The 20,196-nt window shown below is 40.9% G+C and overlaps 1 long non-coding RNA gene across 1 annotated transcript in view; it reads right to left on the bottom strand.

The window, feature by feature from the left end:
* LOC107319998 overlaps positions 1-20,196 on the bottom strand; it is a 57,014-nt gene that overhangs the window by 21,338 nt on the left and 15,480 nt on the right. Inside the window, exon 4 of the long non-coding RNA XR_001558074.2 lies at positions 19,405-19,525. This is a non-coding gene — a long non-coding RNA (uncharacterized LOC107319998). The remainder of the gene's footprint in view (positions 1-19,404; positions 19,526-20,196) is intronic.

The raw sequence follows: 20,196 nt of genomic DNA on the forward strand, positions 1-20,196 counted from the left end.
ATAATAGAAGAAAGAGTTCAGTCAATTCCTTCTGCAGCTCTGTCACATTGTGCTTAAGAAATAAGGGTGAACCCATGGTTCACATCCCTATAGGATTGCTCAGATATAATGAGAAAGGAAGTAAAAAAATGAGTATATTGGTCCAAACAGAGGAAAGTCTCCAGTGTAAGTAACTGCATACAATAATCACTCATAGCTTCTCATTCATATCTGCTAGCATTTAAAAGCAGGCAATATAGGTCAGAGCAGGACCCATTCTAGCCTAGCATCCTTTCTCCAGAGTGACAAGTAAGGGATGGCTCTGCTTCTCACAATGACCGCCCGGCCTTGAGTTACACAATATGCCCAGTTGCTAGAAATCAGCAGCTGAGATATTTATTTAATGGGTTCCAATGGACCTTTGTTCAATTAATTTTTCCATTGCTTTTTATTCCCTTGGCTCTGCAGCATCCTGTGGCTATGAGTTACACCATTTCATTGTGCACTACTTTTTTATTTTAACGTTTCCACTCAGTAGTTTCATGTGATATCTCACTCACTGCCACATTTGTGAGATACTGAGAATAACTGTTTCCTGACATTTCCCAATGGTAAAAAAATAATAATAAATGATTATTTACTGCTCAGAAGGGTAAAACAGATTCTATCTCAATTTAATAATAAGATCAGTGACTTAGAGATACAAAATAGATACAAATTATCTGAGTAAATAATTGCTTACTGCACACTGCTTAATTCTTAAAGAACTACTGAATCTTTGTGTATGATACACACACAAGGATTCCTATTAAATGAATATTATATCTTGAGTGGAGCTCAAAAGCCAGAGATGTCAAAAATCCCTTTTGATTTATTGGTGAAATATACTGACAGACTAAATAACATAGCTGCCAAAGTATGAGGATTGTTAACTACCTCTAAGGTAAATCCCAGCCTTCTTGGTCCATTCTGGGGGGAAAAACATAATCTTAGTAAACCCAGATGAGCGAGCTGCAATGGTTCAATCAGTATAACCAAGGTGAGATCACACCCGAGGGGACCAGTCACTCTAGAAGCAATGCTGTAATCTGCTCTACTTCACCTTTCCAGCAACAACAAACCCAGAAATTCAGATTACCCACCCTCACAGGACAGATAGCTTAATCTGAGCTTTGCTGATGCACATCCTTTCGCTGCCTACTTCAGCTGCTCAGCTCACGTCTCCAAAACATGCTCCCAGCCTTGTAGTCTGTTTGCTTAATTCCCACAGAAGACCTGCTGAGTTGTTTTCAGGCTAAGCAAAGACAGATCAGGAAAGCAAAGCCTCAGAACTGAAGCCTGAAAAAAAAAAAACCCCATCTTGTTCCCACTCTCTAAAGTGGGAGCCAGGGCAGATACATCTTGCAAACTTCACAAAGACTGCCGAATAAGTGAAATGTTTGAGGCAGAGGAGCGCACGGCTGGCAATGCTGTTTGATCTATCTGCTAATCTGTCTGTGGCAAACAGCCCTCTGCATCTCAAGCACAGGTTTTCCAGTGCCCTCCCACCCCAAAACATCATTACCCCTTGGATGAAAGCTGGTGCTCTTCATCCTTCTGACCAACTGCAATGCATTGTCAAGGCAGCCTGTTCTGGGGATCATGTCCTGATTTCTCCAATGTTTCCAATCACATTTAACTTTTTTTTCATTTCCTCCACCATGTCAGGTTTAATCCCCACTGAAATTAATAGAAAGTCTCCCCACGGTTTGGGCTAGACAGGTGAGGTCGGCTTCAGGTCTCAGGTGGAAGAAATGCTTTGAGTCCGGTGTACCTGAACCCTAAATGTGGGTAGTACTTAAAGTATTTCTGTGGCACCACTGAGATAAGCGGTGGCAGGGATGCAATTCTAATTGCCACTAATGCAATTCTAAATGCCACCCTTCATCAAAAATATTTCACCTGTTCTGAATGAGTATCAAGTGACTATCAGGACACCACCTTAGAACTGTGCTAGCTTCCTTCAATGATGAGTGAAGCAGGTAGCAGCAAATAGAACCCTCTGTGTCATTTATGCACTGAGCTGGCTTTTCAATCAGACCATGGCAGCCCAAATTGTAAATCATCACTCTGAAATGCTATCCTGGGATTTGGAAGGAGACACATGGCAGGTTCTTTGAGGAAAATGGAGTATGGGAATTCATTTCTGTTACAAACACACCATTGCAGAGCAGATCTGGTGCTCTGCACACAGACACAATTCAGGATTTGTTTTGTACATAGAAATGAGGTGGCAAACTTGTCCCGCAAAATAAATATGGGTAAAATCATGTCTGGTTAAGCCTGGGGTCCTCTCCTGCCTGCAATGAGTTGACACCAGAAACCATGGGAAGAGCAGACTGTGCAACCATGAAAAGTACTTCTAGGCACATGGCAACCTCAGTAGGGAACTTACGAGGCTTCCTCCACAAGCACTTTGAGCAATCTGAGCAATTTTATCCTGAAATGGGATAAGATGAACTCTCAGTTACGTTTACATACTAAGAAAGTTTTCACTCTGAGTCAGCTGAAGCATTGACCTTATTTGAAGAAGTTTTAGACTATAAACAAGCAAGCCTTGGGTTAGCTTACATTTCAAACCACAGTGCCATTCCACATCAGAGAAAGAAACTAATGGTTTAAAAGTACACAATAAGCTTCTTCAGCTGTATTCCAGTAACAGAGAACCACAAGGGCCACAGTTAAAAACAAAAGCAACTCACACAAACTATAGACTCAACGCTGTTCCCTGGGACTAATTTCCCAGTAGGTCAAATAAGAGAAATACCAAGTCCTTTGACACAGATGAACAAATATGCTTATTTCTAATTCCTCCTGGCAGGTGGAAAGTACCTCTCACAGCACGAACAAAGACACCCAGAAGAAAATACCAGAAGGTGGTTATGATAATAAGCTTATTTTCATTACGGAAGGATTATGCTTTAAACCTTTGATTAGACTCTTAAAATTTCAGAACATGCTTCTTCAATCCCAGATTTTTCAAAAGACAAAAGAAAAAGAGAAAGTAAAGCCTTACTCTGGTGGATGAGCACAGTTTTGTTGCACAGAACAAAAAAAGTCTTTTTATTGTAAAGTTATTTAATTACATTCAGAGGGCATCTTTAATTTTGATTATGACTAGAATCATGCATGTCTTAATTTAGGAAGCCCTATTGGAGTCTATGTCCTAAGCATAGGCTCTTTGAAGCATGGCTAAGTGAGGTAATTTTATTGTATGAGTTTTCTTGTAAAAATTATTGTCTTTCTGGATGTCTAATTAAAATAAAGATGTAATAAAGAATTTATGGTTTTAATTAGAGCATAGATCTTAAAGCAATTATAGTGTGATTAATAATTTCTTAACAGGCTTTCTTATACAAGATGAAGAAAAAAAGATTTGAGCCCCATGAAAAATCAATATGCGTTACTCAATTACATTAACAAAGCTACACAAAGCAGTCTAGGTCCCAATTAAATTGCTCCTCGTGTTAAACTGGCAACGGAGTCTGCAGTTATTAATAAGTCTCAGACTATTTGTTTAGTCATCGTGGATATTTTTGAACTACATTCATCATTACTGGAAGGATGCTGTAATGTACGGATGCATCTATGGACTGGTGATCCCTGATGGGGATTTTGGAAAGGTTGGGACCTGGTGCCTCATTCTGCTGGTCACAGCTCCAGGTCTGCAGCTCAGGCTCTGTGGACTTTTTGATATTTAATTGATATTGAATAGGAAATAGCTACTCCCTGTCTGGCAAAGAATTGGGAGCTCTGAAGAACCAAAGCAGTGGAAAGCAGGTAGGAAATGGACCAAAAGAGACATTCTGGAGCAATGCTGTTGCAAAAGTCCCCAGTGAAAAGTTATCATAAATGCAAGGACTACCATTTGATTTAGAACTGAAAAAGTTAAGTTATAGAGCAAGCTCATAGTCAGTGTTAAATCCAGTACACCAAAGGCTGCAGCATCCCAGAAAGGTCTGACATGGCCCCAGAATCTAAACACCGATGAAAAGACTTTTGATGGGTATCAGAACTTAGTGTACAACTTACACACCATCTCTGGCAGAACTTCTACAGTCTCCTTTGAAAACACAGCTTACTTCAGACAAATGACTGCAAATTCACACTCATTTCAAAGAGTTGGTCAGATTACAGAAAAAGAAGTTTCAGTAACTGTAATAGAGAAGAGTGAAAACTGCTTAATTCCAAACTAATGCTATATGACAAGAGTGAGTGCATTAAGGCTGTTTTCAGTTACTTGAAAATTCAAACCTAAAGCCCCTTAAAACACTTCAGAAACAGTGTAATGTTTTCGTAAGATTTTCCTTTCCTGTCTTTCCTCTTCAACACTTTTGGGTTTTCCTGATGCTGTGTGGCTGTAGCATTCACCAAAGACACAGGACAGGGAGGTGAGCAGCACATTTTGGCTGCAGGGTATCCATCCAATCTGAGATAGCAGGTTGTGCAGTCCCCCTTCTTACTCTTGCTATCAAATCCAAGCAAAGACCACTCTACGTGCAGGGCCACAGGTGGCAGGATGGACCAAAATTGAGAAACCCATCTACAGATCTTTGCCCAAGTGATAGGAGCTGCAAGAATTCAGTACTTTTCAAGGCCATGTCCCAGCTACTGAAGGGACTTCAGGGGACTAGAAACTCATCAAAAACTGAGGACAACTTCTAGTAAGGACTTGTGCTCCTCCTTTATGCACTGTCACTGCTCTACACATGCCTTACTCCCTTCTGCTCATCTCTCCTTCCATCAGGAAACCATTTGTCTTGGCATGTTTTTTCATCTTCTCATTTACATGTCTCCTGCAAGACTGAAACTCCAGCATTGATTTACCACAAAATAATGTTAATAGGATCAATAAACCTCAACGACTGTATCAAAAGTGTCTGTTCTGCACCCTCCAGGACTGCATAAGGTGCCTCAGTCTTCAAGTACATTCAATACTCAATTTCTCACTCTTCTTGGTCTAGTCTTATGCATGGGAGACTGTCTGTCTGCCAGGTAGAAAACAAATTATTAGCTTGTTGAAATAATTTAAATTTTAATACCACTTCAGCACACATAAAATATTACTGATGCAATTAAAAAGAGACAATCGGCTCAATGCATCTAAAAATGGGTGCTGCATACCCTGACAAGGATAAATGAAGTCTTTTGGGAAGACAATTAAAAGGACAGATTTCTTTTTGTCCTAGAAGCAATGTAGTCCCAGCTGGTAAAACTCAGGTGCCCTATTGCATTTGGGTCAGACAGCATTTAACCGTGTCACTGGGGGAAGATAAGGAAAGAAACAGCTCCAAACAAGCTGGATCCTCTGAGAATGCACGCATGAGTAATTCACCATAGTGCGAAGGAATGTACCTGTTTCTAAACCAAGAAGGACCTTTTGGTTTCTTGGTTAGGTATTATGTGTACTATTTAGATGATTCACTTTTCAAAGGTCACAAAGTAAAGGGCACCCTGGTAACAGGATGGGGCAATAGAAGGTTAGCACTGGTACCAGGCACCCCAGGACACATTTACATGGTCCCAGCCAGGTTATTGTGACCAGCTGTGAAGGCACAGGAGCAAAAAAAACAATTAACACTATCTATAATTTTAAAATGAAACACTTCCTCATTCTTTTTTATTCTAACCAATATCTGACACTAGGTATCAAAGCGTTTTACAGGCAGGATTAAAGATCTGAAAGTCATTCTAGTCATTTTCCTCAACATCAGATGAAATGTTTCAGTGAAAGACTGATGACTCTGTTCAGATTTATGTCTGTGTTTAACTAGCAATTCCTGTGGCACTGGTGAGTTTGACAGAGCATATGATAGGCCTCTGTACAAATGACAGTCGGGCTGGGCTGCCACCAAAGGGCATCATGGTCATGTGAATAGGAATGAGGTTTCTACCTTGGGTGATGAAAATCATTTTAGTAATAGATAAAGGTAAGCAGATTTTAGCCTGAAGAACCAAGAGTCTGAGATGAAACATGTGAAGGCAGCCTGGCTGAGCGGTGACCAGAAGTCATCACCTTTCAGGAGACCCTTGGAAACACGGGAAAGCTCAGCCCCTTTTCTGGGAAATGCTTGTCTGAAGAAGCCGTGTAAAACCCCATCAGCCTGTGTAAATCAAGTCCAGCAGACTGGAATCATGAGCTTTACTGGAGATAAAGGGTGAGATTTATGAACTGCCCATGTAATTCAGCAACACAAGTGAAAATTCTTCCCTAGGGGCACTTGTAAATCCAAAATCTATATGAAAACAGATTTTGTGAGTTATTCCTATTGATTTAAATGGACTCTGGATCATCCCTAGAGCTATTTAAACTTCATATCAATATCTTTTCCAGTTTTGTTTGCATATGCCGAACAAAGCAAAGGCCTTATTATTATCCCCACACGCAAAAAAAGTAGATTTGTTCTGACAGTTTAAGGTGGCTTCAATTTAAAGCAAAGCTCTGAGCTTTAAAAAGCTAGCAGGGATGTTATTGCTGTAAGACAGAACGTCACTTTGCCCAAATAAGAATCTGTTTTCCATATCAATATTTTTACAAAATTACCAAGAAGCTTGAAAAACATAGTTGTAATTCTGTTTAAATATTAAAGAGCCTCTGTTAATAAATAAGCTGCCCAGTTAGGTGAACTAGCACAGTGTTCTCAGTTACTTGGATGCAAAGCAGAAGTGTTGATAGGGAAGGATTGTTAGAAGTTGTCTACAGAATAACCTCCTACTCCATGCAGGAGCCAACACTTGGTTAGGCTAGTTGGGTTTTGCCTTACTGAATCTTGAAATCTTCAAAAAACACCTGATTTATGCCAATTTTACTCTGGTGGAAAACACGTCTACCTAGCAAATGAAAGCAATACATCCAAATTAAAAGTAGGCATCAGTATGAAATGAACTGCTTGAATATTCAGATTCTTTAAGGCATGCTTGTTCATGATTAAAAAAAGGAATAATTTGGTTTTTGTTTCCAAAGTGAACTAAGTTAAGCCCAATTAAATCCATCCTAATTCTCTGCAAGATTGCCTTTTGAGAGACTTAATGCAGTTCAGCAAGTTGGTTATAAAAGACATTTTGGATTCAGTACCTCCAAGCTGGATCAGGGACATTGCATACACTTCAAAAGTTTCTTGAACACTTTTGTGACAATTAATCTTTTTTTTTTGGTCTTATGAAAACACTCCTTAACCTTACTATAGAAAATTGGAAGAGCTTATCTAAAAGAAAATCCCCAATTAAACACTTGGAAGAACATTGCAGGCTTACTCACAGTATTGTCCAAGGGAGATGGGAGGAACAGACCCACTGCACTCCATGAGATTAGCCAGGCAACCAGGGACTGGGACTTAATTTCATTATGTAATTAAAATTTCCTTTTATTTACAGTCATGAGTTAGCTGGAGGTTGGCTTTTAACATCTCCCTAACTGACTCTGGAAAAAGAGCAGGATGAAATAAGAATGAATGCAACATGCTCAGCTAAAAGGTCAAATTCTGGTCGCAAAGCCACTGGCTTTGGCAGCTCCTACTTGGCTGCAAACTTCCTACCAAAGACCTTGGCCATACTCTGGCTCATAGAGTCCGCTAGAAGAATTTGGGTAAAATAGAGCTGTAGAAATTACTTCAACCCTTTAATAAACATTCAGTGCAGATACAAATAAATTCCAAGGCAAAATGTCATAGAACAGCTATAAACAGCAGGGAAAACAGTAGAGGAAATTAGGGCCAATTTACACTCTGAGAGACCAATACTGCCATTTTTTTCCTCTCTCCCTTCCATAAGTAAGCTTGCTATGTGTTAATATGGCTAGACTGGCCTCAAAGAACACAATACTGTGCCAATTTACTGTCATTCTTAAAAACAAAAGTCACTGCTTTCCAAATTCTTAATTTGTAATTTTACTGCACCTACAGTTAAGGAAAATCAAATTTTAGAACCCCCTTTCTAGAAAGCCTCTGGAATTCCAATTAAAGGCACATTACCCCAAGAGCTTTGGTTTAAATATAACGTTGAGGATTTAGTGCCCTTGTCTGAGGATGAGAAAATCCAGAAGTGTCAGCAGGGATGAGCAAAGGGCAGAGCTGGAGCAAGGGGCTGTGCCGGGTGTATGGCAGATGCCGTGCTCCCACCCACAGGGAGCCCGCTTGCGTGCCAGGGAGGATGTTTTCCAGTGCTGAAGGGAGTCCCATGGGGAAAAGGCTGATCAAAGCTATGATTAAAGGCAGATCTCACAGGGTCAAACTGAGCTCCTTTGTTCTTCTGACTTTTTTCTAATACATTTGCACTCAATAAAGCTAGCTCTACTCTTGAAGGCACAATGGTAATTAAGTGCTTGCTTGGCTAGCTGGGCTATCTCAGCTTTGTTTTAAGAATACAGAGGAAAGTGGTGCATCTATACTCTGATAACCTGAATTCTCTGCATGACACTCATTTCTGGGCAGCGTGGATGTGTATGGTGCTATATTTTAACAAATGAACTTGCATTTCTTCACAAGCTTAAATCTGTATCTAGTCCTTTTGCATTTCCTTAGTTACTCAGCACACCCATTATCAGTGTTTCCAGAAGCTCACTATGCCCTTCAGTCCAAAGGGCAATTCTAAAGAGAACAAATTGTACCAAACAGGCAGCAGTCCATGACACACTCAAAGATGTGGTGAGGGCACTCCATTCCCACTTCTACCAGATGTGGGTTATCCCTACAGGAATTAACAAGCCTTACTTACTGCACATAACCAAATTAAGTCCCTATATATAGATAAATAAGAACTGGAACATTGCTAAGTTTAAGCAAGATGCAGGGTTTGCAAATTTTAATCACTTGTTTCTTTTTTTTTTGCAAGGATGCACAAATATACACATAGATTTAGCACTATTTAGAAAGAGAATTTAAGCTACATGTTTGTTTCAAAATGTGCCACAAAGATTTTGTTCACAAAATACTTGACAAGATAAAAGCTTCAGAAGTCTGCAAAACAGTTTGACCTACTGGTATCAGATCCCCAAACATACTGGTGCAAGGACAGAATTACTCTGAAAGATGTGCCATACATATGCAACACTATTTTCATGAAGCCTCACGTTGCCAGCCTGTAGCATTTACTCACTTATGGCCCCCACAAGGTTGCTGCCACAAGTAAACTATCTGCACAGTTATTGATTGCCTACAACTGTAAACCATAAGGAGACCAATCAACTTGAATCACATCAGCATTAAAGCAAATTAAAACTGATCACTTACATTAGAATTGGTATCTTCCAAGTATGTGCCTTGCTTCTCCTGCACATGAAGAGCTGGATTGTGAACCCCCTCTTTAGAGTGAGACAACACAGGCAAGAAGCCACTTCACAGCTGAGAAGAGGTAGCTGCTCTCCTTCACACCCTCAGATATCAAAGGGTGGCCAGACACTGAGTGACTACACGGGATTGGCCAGGTTATACTTGTTTCTCCAGATCATGATCTAACACCATCTTGCACCTGGGGGGTTGATGCACAGCTGAAGAGTTCACCTCAGGATCCTTCTGGAGGCAGCAGCTGTAATCTTATTGCTTTGGGTTTAATGGGTATGGGCCTGCTCACAGCTCAAAGAAAGCAGAAGATTCCATTGTCTATTGATTGCACAGGCTCACAATAAAGTTGGGTAGAGAGTCCTTAGTCTGTGGGTATTGCAGATGATTAAGCAAATGAACAAGGAAATACAGAAGAACCAAAGGAAAAGTCAACCACAGTATTGTGCTGTCTTAGTTCAGCTGGGATGGAGTTGCTTTCTATGGAGTGCCAGGCATGATACTACAACTTGGCTGTGGGATAAAAGCAATGTTGATATCACACCAATGTTTATAGTTTCTGCTAAGCAGTTTTGTACAGAGCCAAGGCCATTCTCAGAGTTAGGAGGGAACAGAATTAGAACAGCAGACTTAAACTGACCAAAGGGATATTTCACACCATGTTGACATCACGTGGTTTGAAGTTTTGAAGGGGGTGGGAATTCATCTCCCTCTTCTGCTGCCAAGTAGTGATAAGCAACTACTTGTGCACTTGTTACATACATTCATAAATATCCATGTAGGCATAACCATTACCTTATCCTTTTCTCTATCCTAGTAAATAGTTAGATCTCAACCTTCAACTTCTACTTCTTTTCTTTCTGATTTTCTCCCCCATCCCATTGGAAAGGGGGTTGGGGGGTTGGGGGGGGGAGTAAACTGCTGAGCCACCTGCTGGGTTAAATCACAACATGTGCCAAAAAACCTTAATCTTAAGTGACCTACTGCCCTTGTAATCAGTCTACAATGGTACTCTATTATCCTTTGTATACTACTGCTCTATGTGAAATGTCCTGCATCATACACATTTTAGTGGAATAAAGCCCTACCTTCTGTACGTCTGGTAGTATATCCATAAAGAAACCACAACATTCTGTCCATGGAAAGCAGCCTTTTTCCAGCAGGACTGACCAGAGCAAGAAAATTACGTCTTAAGGTAATGATTCTCCCTACTGGAGGAACTTCAGGTACTGAAAAAACATGGTTAGTGATGCGAAAGTAGGCAGTGCAGCCATTATCCCACCAGATTAACATCACCAGAGGATCGGAAAAGAAATGACATGTCTTGCACTCAAGTAGTGTCCTCTGGACACTAGCCCATGGCTGCAATGAAGATGCAGCAAGATTCCCTTTCACTGAAAGCAAATATTAAAACAACATTCATTATCTTTTCATGACAGAGAAAAATCCAGTGACCTTGGCAGTATTTCTGTTTCTCCTTCTCCCTCTTTCAAAACAAAATTAAACCAAGGCAGCACCTCCCCCAGGTCCATCAAAGTCAAAGCCCCCAGCAGAAAGAAGCAGAGCCCTTTTAACCATTGAAGATGCTTTGAGATGGGCCTTTCCTACGGGGATTTCAGCATCTCCATTGCAGCAGCAGCAAGCAAATGAAGTGAAGCATGGGCCACTGAGTCAAAGAGGGAGCAGGAGCAGGCGTAGTACAGCAAGTTATTTTAAATCATCATCCGAGCTCTGTAGCTAAGCTCTCCAGTGGCCTGCTTCTAGCTAAAAGGCTTCCACTTGAGTGCCTCAGATCATGTAAGTTTGTTTAAGATGCATAATTCATGAAGGATACATAACGCCATCCTTGAATAACTTTTCGCTTACCACCTGCCTGACAGGAGAGAGCTGGCAGAGCAGTGTGACTGCAGAAATCTGGCAATGGCACGCTATGTGTCCTGTGGAGGGACAGGGATTCATTGTCTTAACTCCTTAGTTAGCACCAGTGCCTGAGGAAGCTAATTCCACAATTAGGACTATTTCCATCTCTTATTACTGCCATTAAAATAAGAGAAAGTTAAACAACATGAAGAGTTATAACTACTTATGTTATAGTTCTTGATAAGTGTATGTAAAAAAAAAGTCTGCTTTTACAAGCTCACAAAAAATATCTACTGCACACCAAAGGCCAAATACAACCATCACTGCACAAGCTGAGTAGTACCTTGCTACTCAGATAGTCCCACTGAAATCAATTTGGGGTTGTGTAATGCAAGTAAGAAAAGAACAACCTGGCCTTTTTGAAGCAAAATAAGATGTGTAAGGAACAAATTTTCAGCTAAAGTTAATGGGATTTGCCTCATTGTGGCTAATGGACCTGTGCCCATTTACATCAGTCTGGAGCCCATTCTGTAACAGCGTGCCTGTTCTAGAGCTCTTGGGTTTTAATTACCACTGGTAAATACTCTGTCCTTAAACTTTATAGACCTTATATATTTGCACTACTTTATTTTGTAGATAAAAGCCCTACTGTGGCCTGATAGGCAATTTGGGGATGATTTATGGACTTGGTCTGCTGTTAGTAACAGTTTGTTCTGTCTGACATAAGGGAGGAATTTTTTTTCTATTTTATTTTAAGAGATCATGGTTGGACTGGAACTGGCTTGTATATATATAAATATAGCTGTTTTGGTTTTTTTTTTGTTGTTGTTGTTGTTTTTTAACAGGGATTTATAAAAAAATGAAATAATATAATAAAATAGGGCAAGACGACATATAAAGAGAAAAGAAGACACCATAGCTGTGATGAAGGACCTAGCACAGGCAGGAAGAAGACACTGCTTTCATTATTTGTGCTGTGGGCAAGTTGTCCCAGCAGTGATCCTCATCCCAAACCCATCCCAAATCCCTAGAACTCAATTTATTTCATCTCCTTCACAAGTGAAGTGAGCCTCCTGCTGTCAGGCTTGATGTGACATTTGGGCTAAGCACAGACACCTCTCAATTCCATTTAAAAGGCAGAAACAGCAAACACATGCACTCACATCAGGACAGGTTAATTTTCCAAAACAATACATTGAGAATGTCATCACTCTGTACACACGATCCCCAAAATAAACATTTCACATACGCAATATTTTGCCTCCTGTCTACCGCAGAGCAGTGAAGTGAAGTGGGACTCCCATCTAGGGCACTCTGAGCATTTTAAAAGAAGGAGATTTTTCCTCCCTGGTGTTCAGACAGGTTTTGTAATTGGAGGTTTATATGATCCCACTGTGATTTCTGCCCTATGCGAGAGTGCTGAGGCTACCTGAAAAGTGATTTTTGAGTCAGAGAGAAATAGTGAAATACATGGAGCTGGTGTACTGATGTGCACTTTACCCATCCTTCTGTTTCTCTGAAAGCTAGCGGGGCTTCCTGCTTTTATAAGGGTCATTTGAGTCTTTTATCTGAGTCAAATCCTGCTCTTGTTTCCTGCAGGGCATATGAGAGAAATGACATCTTCTTACCAGAGAAGAGAATTTATCCCTGCAACATGGGGGCTTCCCATGGGGGACAGCCAAAAAACTGACAGTGGGAAAGAACTGTCCATTCCTCTTGCCAATAGTTCCCAAGGTGTTGTTTGAAGCGGAAAAGTTGAGAGAGTAATTCTTTTGCATGCTTTTCTATGTAAATCTGGACAGCTGGGAAAGCATTGTTGGACATGGTAGAATAGTACTTACAGCTCTGCCAAATTCCTAGGGTCTGCAAGGGTCAGAGCCCAGCATCAGACTCTATTTTACCCAGTAACCATCCTGCAAAGGGCCCACATTGACTTAGGTTGGTTTGATCCACTATTACCTGCATCAGGCCCTGTCCTTTTCCTGCCCACTGTAGGTGCCCTGATTTGTTTGCCTGCTGATGAGACTGCACACAAACCAAGAGGCTGTCTCTGTGCAGGACTAAGCCTTCTCCCAGATGGATCTGTTGAAATAGTCAAAGTTTACAGAGTATTATGAGATCAGTACAGATCCGACCATTACTTATTAATTGTTCAATTCAAGGAATAACCATATGATAGAAAATGAGGTGGAGACTTGGGAAATAATGACAATAATGCAATCTCAGTGACTGATAGTTGGAAATATATTATTAAGTCTCTGCAGTGCAGCACTGACATTTCCCAATGCCCTGTGGAAAAGGAGAAGCATCCTATACTCCTGTGGGCAAGGCAATGCAAAATAATGAAGGTGTTGATGTGCATTTTCCTCTGCATGTGAAAAGAATTATGTCTGTCCTCTCCAATGAGCAATTCTTCATGACTTCTAATGGATAACATCAGAAGGCATGAAAAAGGCACTGAAAACTGCCTACCTCAAGCTGGCTGATGGGAGGAAGGTTTTGAACATGTCCCTTCTAAATGCTATTCAACCTTGTAATGGAAGGATGGGTTAAAAGTTGCCCAGACATGTGGTGAATGCCCCCTTCTTGGATATTCAAGATCAGGCTGGACTGGGTTCTGAGCACCCTGATATCCCTGTTCATTGCAGGGCAGTTAGACCAGATGACCTACAACTCAGATGACCCTTCCAACTGAAATGATTCTATGATTCTATGAAAGGGCACTGTGTTGGACCTGGAAGGTAATACAAAGCTCAACCCTGTTAAAGATTCACTTTGTGACTATGAGAAAGGCCTGAACAGAATTCCTTGAAAATTGACTCTTTAGGACCTTGGGAAGACTGTTGTTGCACTAGAAACTAGAGAGAGATTAGGCCATCCCTGATTCCTAAGGTACACTATCCAACTAGTTGGGCCAAAGCCCACTTCTTGCCCATGTGCAACTCCTATTTACATAGGGGTGTTGTACATCCTTACATGAGAGGTACATAATGCTCCTGACCCCTATGGTAACTCCACTCAGTCAATACTGCAGCTAAACAGCCACCCTACCATAGCACATCACTGTGATAACTCAGACAAATTCACATTTCTGCATGCAGAAGAAGGAATAAATGAGTAAATAAATGAGAAATGAGTTCCTGCATGCTTAGATGCACAGATACTGCTTTTTGGCTCTGCTCCTCACCCAAGTCATGCTTGTAGATGTGCCAGGCATGTGACCTGCTCTGTGCCACGGGGACATGATGAATTGCTGTGTCAGCTACATGGGAAGGGAATGAAGGTTGTGTCCAGCAGTGCTGAGTGGGTGAGGCACAGTGAGGTGAGGCTCCCATCCCCAGCAGAGCTCCATTTGCAAAAAGAGGCCAACAGCATGGCAGGGCACATGTTCTGCACGGAGCACCGGAGGTGCAGTAAACCTTGACGTACAGCATATATCCACATAGCTATAAAGAGGTTAGGACTCTCTTGGTAGAAAACAGGAGGCAAGAGCCTCAGGAATTATGATATTTCTTTCCTGCCTGCCCCATAGGAGAACACAGGGAACAATTCCTCCTGCCTCAGCTAATGGCTTTTCCCCACAGCATTTTGGTGCTGATTGAGGATGATATCGGTTATACAGGGATGCAGTAAGGATGACCCCACTTTAATGAAGAAGGAAAAGATGACACCCAATCACAGCATCAGCATCACAAGTGGCACTGAAGCAATTGAATCACTAGCTGAATTCAGATTGTATATAATTCTCATGTTTGCTATGCTGCAGTTTGGGCTTTCACTCTTTATTTTATTGTTGTTGGTGGGTTGGCTTTCTTTTCCTGTTCATTTGGTTTTGTTTCTTTGCGTGTGTATTTTTAGGTTACTAAAGTTACATTGTTTTAGGTTACCAAAGCTTTCTGATTTATAAAATCATCAGACAGCTCTGTGTTTCCTTGTGTCCAGTTAAGGAAATCCAACAAGATGGGTGTTTTGTGCTGTGAACATATATATATTCCATTCCCCTGTAATGCTAGACCTGTCAAAATGAAACTGAGAGGTAGGAAACAACTCTGCTGAAGAATCAAAAAGGAGAATAATTTTACTCTGACTAGTGAATTCCATTGAGTAAGCATCAGAGAGAAGGAATTAAGGAAGAAGGGGAGTGGTAGGGTCTAACTGAGCAAGGAATACTGGAGTTTTAGATCTACTTCTCCTGAGAATCTGCTGTATGACCTTGAGCAAAAGCACTTTTCACTCCACAGTTGTTTCTTCTATTAGAGTTTGTTTTGTTTTATCTGTTTAAATTGGAAGCTCTTAGGATGGGTTTTGGCTCCTAGTGTGCTCAAACAGAAGCTGAAATGGAGAGATCTTCATCTCCACTGCGGGGCTCAAGGTGCTACAGTAACACAAACAATAATAAAGAAGGAGTGATGCAGTATATTTGCATGAATAATAGGGCACCTTTTAAGACTGTTCTGCCAGATCATCTTTGTGCTAATAAGTTCTGTTTACTCAGGAAATATTCAATAAATAATAAATAAAACCTCAGGCTGAGACTTTTCCAAGCACAGCAGGTAATTTAGATGTATCATCCATTAAAATTAATGCACAGGGTGCATCTAAATCCCTCAGCACTCTCAGAAAAACCATAGCTTTAGTATTTTGTTTCCAAGTGTGGCAAGCAGTGGGGTGTTCACCTCATCCAGCAGAGAGTGGGGCAGAAATTAAGGGGAGTAATGGATACATATGGGTGCAGAGCTCTACCTCCTCTGAGCAGCTTTACTGAGGTGGCATTGCTCTTGCTCTCCCTTCCCTCTTTGAACAGACTCTGAGAATCAGTCACTGTGTGCCTACACAGGGTAGGGCTCAGTGTCTGTTCCTTCCTCTAGATTATGAAGATCATAGAATCATTAAAGCTGGAAAAGTCCTCTAAGATCACCAAGTCCAACCCCAAGTGACCCACACAGCACCCACTACCTACACACATCCCTCAGTGCCACATCTCCTTGGTTGTGAACACCTCCAGGGATGGTGACTCCACCACCTCCCTGGGCAGCCTGCATCAGTGCCTCATGGCTCTTTCTGAGAAGAAAGATGCATTATGCCATCTACTTCTTCCACCTCCATGGAAATTCCATAAGCACTTGTTCCAGTCTGAAACTGGGCTTCAGAAATATTCCCCGCAGTGCTGCACTCACTTTTGGCAACAGCTAGTGGGAACCCATGGTATTTCTAGCAAATGGAAGCTTGGAGCAACTCAGAGCCACTTTCTCTCCATTCCTCACTTCCAGATTACTTAAACCCAGTGTTGGGGGAGAGAAACAGCACTACATTTAATACAAACGTCACATTACAATGTAGGACAGAACTGATGTGCTTCGAAAGGTGCTCACTGCAGCTTTGGTAGATCACTCCATCTCTGTCAGCATGACAGATAACAGCCTGCAGACAGCTATGAACACATTAAAAATATACTTCTGTCTCCAAGCAGTCACATGGTGGTGCAATGCCGTCTCACTATGGAGAAGCAGAGAAGGCTGTACCTCTGGGAGAGCTGTACAAACACCTGTGCCTGCCTCAGCTCTATTTTTCACTATTGTTCCTTCATGACAGTTTTGCCACCCCTGATGAAAACCTACGAGAGGAAAAATTAAATGAGTTCTTTCTGATGCGTGCATACATATTTAAGCATTTCTGTCACTATATGTTAGAGTTGCCAGCATGTTAATGATGCTGCTGAGTTCCTTGCTTTTTGCTTGGTGTCAGGTTGTAATATTAGGCTATGAGGTTTCAGAAGCTGAACAAATCTCCTTTTTTTTCTCCTTTTTTCTTTTCTTTTTTCTTTTTTTTCCCCCCCCATTTCATATTGGCCATTAAACTTATATTATCATCAGAATCACAACCAAACAGCAGCTCCTATAATTCTGCGAGGAAATGAGGCTGACAGAATCAGAACAAAATACACAACATTAACAAAGCCCTGCTTATAACAGTCTCAAACACACAGCTCTGTGACTACTCATACTCTATTTTTGAGGGACTCTAAGCTAAAAGTTGGAAATTTGGGTCTCCTGGGATCAGAATACCAAGGAAGAATAACAGCTCCCAGCATTGCTCAGGGTATCTGTCTCTCCATAAACAAGGCAGAGACAAGTTTATCTACAAAATAAAGGGATGGCAGATTCACATTTAAATGCCTCATATCTCACTTTTTAAAGAAGTAGATTGTGAATATTATGATGTTGGGTTCCTCGTTAGAGGACAGAACAGATGGTGAAAACACAGAGTACAGTCTCATCCCTATGCAGAGGGATTTCTACAATTGCATATTAACTGTTATGGAAGTTTCCATACACATGTAAATCCCTCTGTACTGGAAAGAGAATATCCTTTAATGCAAAGCATTATGTCCATTACAATAAGTAGCACGAGTAGCTAATAGTCATTGCAATTAAACTGAAAATCGATTTGGTTTGCTGTCACTTTGTATATAAAGCAGGAATTTTATAAATGATGCTGTTTATTTAAACAGAACATTTAATGTCAGAGGCAACTTCGCAGATACAAATAGCTGGCAAGTTCAGTTACAGGTCAGTGAACATCAGACAAAATCTGAATGTTCAGAGCATACTGAGAAAGCACTGTTCTTGTTTAATGCAGTTCATACATATACTAACAACACAATATGTATGTACTTATATTTACTTGGGTGGATTTTTTTTTTTTTTTAAGAGTTCTGTAAAACTGAAGAAAGACAAGAGTTCTGTAGGAAAAAGCTATAAGCACTTGCCTTTAATAAAAACCCAGTGGAAAAGATTCACAGCCTAATGCCAAAATGCCACAGAAAATGCTCAGTGCTAGGAGCCCCCAGAGAGACAAGGTCAATTACTATTAGCACAGTCTTAATGTAGCCAAATAGCCTCTGAGGCCTATGGCAGCCTCTTGGACCCACAGTTTCCAAGGGACCCAAGGATCCTATAAGGCACCTGTGTCAAACTCTGGGAGCTACCAGGGTATCCACATTTCTGCATGAAGTGAAACAGTCACAGCTAAGCTCAGTTCATCATTTTCATTAAAAAGAGAAAAGAGATTTTGTTATTTCCATGCTGCAACGAGCTCCTGGGAGGAGAAATTCAGTAATACATATAAGATGTTAGCACAGCCATGGTGGCCCTACTGATAGGAAAGCTGACCTTGACACCAGTCTCTGGTTTCCTCACCAAGTCAGTTCAGTCAGACACAAAGAGATCTGCAAATTGACTGCGCTTCCTTTTGTAGTCATCTGTGGTTTCAGAAACCATTATCCAAAACCAGTCATGTGACCCAAGTTACACCCTCAAGCAATGGTTCTCAATCTCAGAGCAGTCAGTGTGTTCTGCAGAGAATATAAACAAACAGACGCTTTGGATAGAAAATATTTGAACATCTGTTCAGAGCAGTCTTTGTGCATCCTGAACTATGCTAATAAAGTTACTTACTTTCCTCGTTTCCTCATTCTAAACATTTTTGTTGCAAACGTTTAGTTGCCATTCGCTGTACTGAAGAAATTTTGCTACACTGGGGTGAATTAAGCAATCCTGTAGAAACCACTCAAAATTCAGTACTAGAAATATGGCCCAAACTAACTCAGAAAATATAAGCCTGAGAAATTATTTAGAATGCTTTCATTCATGCCTTGGCTTGGAAGCAGAACCAGTAAATATACTTTGCACGCAGAGTCACTATTAGTCACTTCATTGGTGTCATTTATCCTCAACCTCTCCTAAGCAGCATCCCTGGATGGAGCTCAGCAAATGCCTCTGCCAAGTGTATCAAGTCCATTGAGTCTGTTTATCACAATTGTTTTGTTTGGATCTCCCTGCCCGTCCTGCCTGACTACAGAATTTCATGAATCCAAAACAAGCAGAAATTATAAGAACTGTGGTTTATTTTCCATTCTTCTCTCCTCTGAAGACAAAGACCTGGCCTCTCATTTCAAGAAAGAATTTGCTTCAAAGAGAATTTATCACACTACTAATGGAAAACTCCCACAAGCAATTCAGTTTCTCCCTGTAGCATTATAATTACATTCTTGAGGGGAAAAGAGTTGGGTGGAAAAAAAAAAAGGATAAAACTCCAACAAAATACCAAGAAAAGCTTAATCCTTCCAAAACAATTGTTGCTTGCAAAATAAACACATGTACTGAACTGAAATTATTTTTGTCTTGGAAAAGAATTGTCACGCACATGTTCAATATAAAGCCTACTCATAGCCCACAGATAGCAAAGGTACCTTTCCTGTATGAAGTGAGCTTTCCTGTTGATTTCCACATGGTTGCTTCAACTTAAACCAGTGTTCAAGTACTCTGTCATACTAAGTTCTTACTGTTCTTTCTTGGTCTTTCTCTTCTTTCCTGTCGGAGAGAGGACAAATAGATCCATGAATGTGTGGACAGATCTTCAAAGTGACCAGGTATTTCAGTAAGGCACACACAAACAAAAAGTTATGCTTGTCCTTTACTGCAGAAAGCCAGAGCTAAATTCTCATGCTTGTTCAGTGACTCTACTCTTTTGCCTTTGGTATCATTTGCTGTGAGTGTGTGCATACGTGTAAAATAAGTACAAGCCTCTGTTTCAGTCCAGAAGAGGAAAGGGGTACAAATGGAGGGTCACAGTAACAGTGCAGGATATGGGGAAGTCAGCCAAACTGCCCTTTCAGAAATGGCAGACTTCCCAGCCTCACAGTCTTTTGTGGAAAATAAAATATTCTATTACATTATTTTCCAATTTCAGCTATCTCCCTTGCTGGGCTCCAGGGTGGTGTACTTCCAAAAGTTCAGAAATATTTAGCTGCTCACCATCTGCCTCAATAGCTGGACATATTGGCCGTCAGCACCAGGCCCAAACATCTGTTGCCCAAGGACACCAAGCAGCCACCAGTGTTAGACCAGTGGGAATATCCATGCTCCAGATCTCTGCAACCTCACTGACCAAAAGCTGGTGGGCACACAAAAATAAATCTCCCTATGCACACTCCTTCTCTTCTTACATCAACACAGAGCTGCTGGGTAAGAGGAGTAAGAAG

This window comes from Coturnix japonica, chromosome 12 (assembly GCF_001577835.2).
Source record: "Coturnix japonica isolate 7356 chromosome 12, Coturnix japonica 2.1, whole genome shotgun sequence".
In the NCBI taxonomy this organism is placed as follows: Eukaryota; Metazoa; Chordata; class Aves; order Galliformes; family Phasianidae; genus Coturnix; species Coturnix japonica.